The 5,781-nt window shown below is 42.3% G+C and overlaps 1 long non-coding RNA gene across 1 annotated transcript; it reads right to left on the minus strand.

Moving 5' to 3' along the window:
• LOC115539297 (uncharacterized) lies at positions 1 to 4,725 on the minus strand. The gene is made up of 3 exons (XR_003975816.1): positions 3,959 to 4,725; positions 1,049 to 1,198; positions 1 to 60 (listed from the first exon to the last, which is right to left on the minus strand). It is a non-coding gene; the product is annotated as an uncharacterized LOC115539297 (long non-coding RNA).
• Positions 4,726 to 5,781: the final 1,056 nt, after the last annotated feature.

A 5,781-nucleotide genomic window follows, 5' to 3' on the forward strand; every position in this document is an offset into this window, starting at 1 on the left:
TTGTTACTCTCTGACGGCTTCCACGGCGTCTGAAGTTAGCCTTCTTCTTTGCTCTACCAGCTGAAAAAACAACGTCACTTGTTTTCATTCTGACCAATTATCAGCTTGCACTCCGATACCATCAGTGTAAGGAAATGTTTTCTTCTACTGCACACGGACTCACGAACGCACTCAAGCACACGCACATAGAGTAATGTACACACTGATATATTCATACTGCGTGGCTGTCATTCACAGTCCAGTCTCCCTACGGTCTGCAGAATCCCTCCCCGTCTTGAAGAAACACCAGAAGACCTCTACTGAGAACACCTCACTAAGTGATGACTGGTACTGTGCCTCTCGTGTTTAGAGCACACTTAAGCAGAGCAAGTACTGGTCTCTAGCATACATGTTATCATTCCCTCATTATTGACATATACGCGCTCATAGTTATACATTAATACACACAGAATCACATACGTACACACACAGTAATGGAGGGGGGACAACATGTGGCCTGCGTGTCACCAGGGTCTTTCACATCGGCCCACGCAGAAAATATGAGGACATGTATTGTGGGATAATTTGAGATATGGTCACATTAATGACAAACTTTATAGAATTATGTTAAATTCATAAGTTCACCTGATATCGCTTCAGTTAAATGAGCAGCCATTATTAAAACACAAAATTGTTGATTAAATAAACCATTGTCAATCTAATGTCACGTTGCACTAAACTTGTGCTCTGCTCCCTAAAGTTACTCTGCACTCTGTTCCACGTATATAACGGACATATAACAGGAAACACACAACTACTTGAGATGCCTATCAATAGTCCGTAACTCATGGGCGTAATCTCACGTCAAGTAAGGTAAATGTGAGCTTTTTGTCTCAAACACACACATGTCGTTATTTAGGAGAATAAATCTGTCTATACGGTCACTGGTTCATCAGGTCGGCCCATTTGGCAATTTTTTTTTTCTAAAAGTACATTTTAAACGTATGCAGATGAAAATATATTTTTTTTACTGGATTATTTCTTTAAATCCTCTCAAAAGGGCACCTACCAAATCTTCTCTTCCTGCGCTCCCTCCGGTCCAAAGACGCGTCCCCAGGTTCCTCAGAGGGTCCAGGGTCCGGTTCAGAGATGGTAGCCATGGTTCCTCCCTGACAGCCTCAGATATGTCTGCTCTCAGGAGTCGGCTCTGATATATCAGCTGGAAAAAACACGTCGCATGTTTTAATTCCGAGCAGTCGTCAGCCTGCAAATCTGATATCATCAGTGTCAGGAAGTGACAGTTGACATTCTTATCAGAGTGAAGACACTCTTATCAGATGTCTTCAGTTGACACACAGACTCACGGACGCATGCAAACACAAACAAGATTATTGTTCATTGAATATAAAGACACAACGTACATAGGTATCAGAGACGTGTAGTGAGGCCCGTGGCTGGTGAGGCACTGACCTTTTCAGAGTCAGATTTACAAATATATTAACCCAATTGTTATGTAGTAGAAAAGGCGATTTCTCGTAGCACAGCCACACAGCCAGTCTTTTCGGCGGTACCACTCGGTTTGAAAAGACCGCGTTACTTTCTGTCCCGTAGTTTGAAGCAACCCGTTACACAGGCAGAGAGGAGGGCACTCCAAAGGGTCATAAAGACAGCTGAGAGGATTACTGGGACCACACTTCCCTCCATGGACTTTATTTACAGTCAGCGCTGTCGGAAAAGGGCAGTGAGAATCATTAGAGACTCCCTCCACCCAGCTCACCCTCTACTCAATAACAAACATTGTAAATACAGACTCAGACACAGTAGAGCGGACAGTGTCATCACACACACAACAAGATTCTTCAATAGCTTCTTCCCTGCAGCAGTGCGACTGATGGCATTAACAGAGAACAACTGAAAAATACAATGTGCAATATTGTGTTTTGCTTATTTATTTTATTTATTTACTTAAATATATACTCCGCACCCTACCCCCACTTCCTACGTGCAACAACGCTGCTACATGTGGTGTCACAGTATGGTTGCACTGCTGAATTCAATTTAATTTCAAATGTATATATATTTTTTAATTGTAATCACTATCTACTGTGGTGCTCTCTGAAATGCAATGCACAACATGCAATTTGTCCTTATCTCAATTTTTAAAACTTTTTTTTAAATATTTTTTATTATTACTATTTATTGTGCTTCTCTCTCTCTCTCTCTCTCTCTCTCTCTCTCTCTCCTCTCTCTCTCTCTCTCTCTCTCTCTCTCTCTCTCTCTCTCTCTCTCTCTCTCTCCCCTCTCTCTCTCTCTCTCTCTCTCTCTCTCTCTCTCTCTCTCTCTCTCTCTCTCTCTCTCTCTCTCTCTCTCTCTCTCTCTCTCTCTCTCTCTCCCTCTCTCTCTCTCTCTCTCTCTCCATGGACCTGACACATACAACGTTTTTTTTTTTTATACATTTTTTTGACAATTAGCAGCCAGGGGGTACAGTAATGGCAGACATAAAATACAGACACAAAAAATACAAAATGCAGCATTAAATTAAATAAAAAGATTATAAAGAGCACACGCACTAGTTGTTTTAATAGCTTTCCCATTTCTAGAACATAGATAGTGGATAGTGATTAAAATTAAAAAATATATATACATATTAAATTAAATTGGGGTAGGAAGTGGGGGTAGGGTGGTGAGTATATATTTAAATAAAACACAATATTGCACATTGTATTTTTCAGATGTTCTCTGTTAATGCCTTCAGTCGCACTGCTGCAGGGAAGAAGCTATTGAAGAATCTTGTTGTGTGATGACACTGTCCGCTCTACTGTGTCTGAGTCTGTATTTACAATGTTTGTTATTGAGCAGAGGGTGAGCTGGGTGGAGGCAGTCTAATGATTCTCACTGCCCTTTTCCGACAGCGCTGACTGTAAATAAAGTCCATGGAGGGAAGTGTGGTCCCAGTAATCCTCTCAGCTGTCTTTATGACCCTTTGGAGTGCCCTCCTCTCTGCCTGTGTAACGGGTTGCTTCAAACTACGGGACAGAAAGTAACGCGGTCTTTTCAAACCGAGTGGTACCGCCGAAAAGACTGGCTGTGTGGCTGTGCTACGAGAAATCGCCTTTTCTACTACATAACAATTGGGTTCATATATTTGTAAATCGGACTGATAAAGTCAGTGCCTCACCAGCCACGGGCCTCACTACACGTCTCTGATACCTATGTACGTTGTGTCTTTATATTTAATGAAAAATAATATTTTTTGTGTTTGCATGCGTCCGTGAGTCTGTGTGTCAACTGAAGACATCTGATAAGAGTGTCTTCACTCTGATAAGAGTGTCAACTGTCACTTCCTGACACTGATGATATCAGATTGCAGGCTGAACTCGTCGATTTGAGAATTATGCTCCTTGATTCATCTATGGCAATTAAGTATGTTTGTTACAAACTGGAAGAGTTGTTATCTAATAATAATATATTTTACATGATCATCACCTGGCTAACTGGGAAGGGGGATTGTCTCTATTATGCGGTTATGTTTTGCTTTTTTATTTAAATAAGGACATACAGACCCGTCGCCAGACCTGAGTCTGAAGGGGGGCATATGAAATGCATAGGGGGGCACAATTATTATTAGCCTACAGTACGTATATTTCCTCTATTCGCACAGCACATAATCATCACGTTAATCATAACCAACAGCATTATCACCCGGTAGCCTCTAGCCTTCCCTACAACATCACATCATTCCTCGTCATTTAAAGCAATACATAGAAGCAATGCTATGAATATATATCCATAAAACACTGGACTATACAACATATTAGGTGTAATAGCAGTTAACAGAGGGATATGCATTGCCATTACACACACACACACACACACACACACACACACACACACACACACCACACACACACACACACACACACACACACACACACACACACACACACACACACACACACACACACACACGGTAGCTTACTTTGAGTGGATTCAGCGCTGTCCTCCCTCCCTCCCTCCATGTCCTCAGCGGGAGGCAGCGTTTCTCCGAGCTGAACCTCCTCATCAACATATCCTTCCACTCAGATGTAAACTTGTGAGTCCGGTCCTTTTCAAAAGCAAGCTGAATCAGCTGGGCCTTGCGTCTGTGCAACATAGTGCGCCGATGCTCTGAGAAGACGTTTTTCAGCTTGGAAAATGACTTTTCACACATTGCTGTGGAAGCTCCTAAAGTTAGGGCAAGGGTGTTGGCTGTGAGAACAGTCGGCATAGCCTGGAGTGCACAGTTGAATGTGCTAAGGATGTTTGCTATTGTCCATTTTCCGTCTTCGGGGTGTCATTCATTTTCTTAACCAGGAACTCACAAGCCACAGTATATTCAGATTCAGCCACATCAGTTCCAGCTAATAGCAGGAGAGTTGTTACGGTTACCTTTGATGGGTCCAGGAAATTATCTGACTTTTCAACCACTTACGAATATCCATGATGATGAACTAGAAATGAAAGTAAGCTAGCGAAAAATCATCCAGCTTCACTTCAAAATGCGCGTTAACTGATAGCGGCTAAATGGACGTAGTTACGTAGGCCTACGTAGCCTAGATCGGCAGATTTCGTCGCTTAGCAACCGAAGACGCTGGGGTTGACAAGTTACCGGACTTCTTGTCCGGTAACTTCTTGAGCGGTACCAAAGACGCCATTAGAGGCAAAAAATCCTTTGTTTACCTTGACAGCGGTCAATTATACTTAAGTTGTGAAGGGCCCATGCAAGTGAACGGAGCGTTAAGTTTTTTTTTTTTTTTTTTTGTGACGTGCCTCATTTGGGGGGGCACAATTATTGTGGGGGGCGGGCCCGGCCCCCTATGGCCCGCCCATAGCGACGGGCCTGCATTTATGTCCACTGTTTGCTTGATAAACCGTTGTGTTATCACGTTGACCCTTTCTGTTAATTTAATAATAAAACAACCCCAACGTGATAACCGTTGTGTTATCACGTTGACCCTTTCAGCCGTTATGTCATACCATTCGCCCTGGTGATAATGATTCTCTCTCAGTATACTCATTTTCGCTGTTCTGCTAAATTCATGCGTTCCAAACTGTTAATCAGTCAAACACGACTACAGTCTCTCCATTGATGAAAGGTTTAGTCATGATCAGGTGTGACTGACGAGAGAACGGAGCTCTCTGACCAGAGGCCAGCCACTGATTGATTTAATTGATTTATAATATGAATTATGATATATTGTATTAGTCTGTATCATAATACATAAGGCAAATAGCAGCCTATAGTTTCCGTCAAATTGAATGCAGAGGCTGACATGAACGGACGAGGACATTGTCGTCATATTGTGAAAAGTAAAATCTGTTGGTAGAGACAAACCTACAGACAGCTGCTGGAAACCCTGACATGCCAAGGGATCGTCTTCAACCGTTTGAACGACGCAAGAGACACACAAAACGAGGCATCACTGAACCGCACATACCAACAAACACACATTGCCTTAAAGGAAATTTTAGACCGTTATAATAGCTTGCATTCCACTATCTTTACGTGTTTTATAGATGCTTCCAAGGCATTTGATCGTGTGAATCATCAGAAACTGTTTATTAAGCTGCATCATAGAGGAGTGCCTAAAGTCATTATTAGAATCTTAGTCTACTGGTACGCTCATCAGTCTATGCAGGTGAAATGGGGGGATTCTGTGTCAGAACCTTTCTATGTTGGTAACGGTGTACGCCAAGGTGGAATCCTATCTCCTTTTCTTTTAATGTGTATATGGATGAATTGTCACAGCAGTTGAATGCATG

Source organism: Gadus morhua, chromosome 2 (assembly GCF_902167405.1).
Source record: "Gadus morhua chromosome 2, gadMor3.0, whole genome shotgun sequence".
NCBI lineage: Eukaryota > Metazoa > Chordata > Actinopteri > Gadiformes > Gadidae > Gadus > Gadus morhua.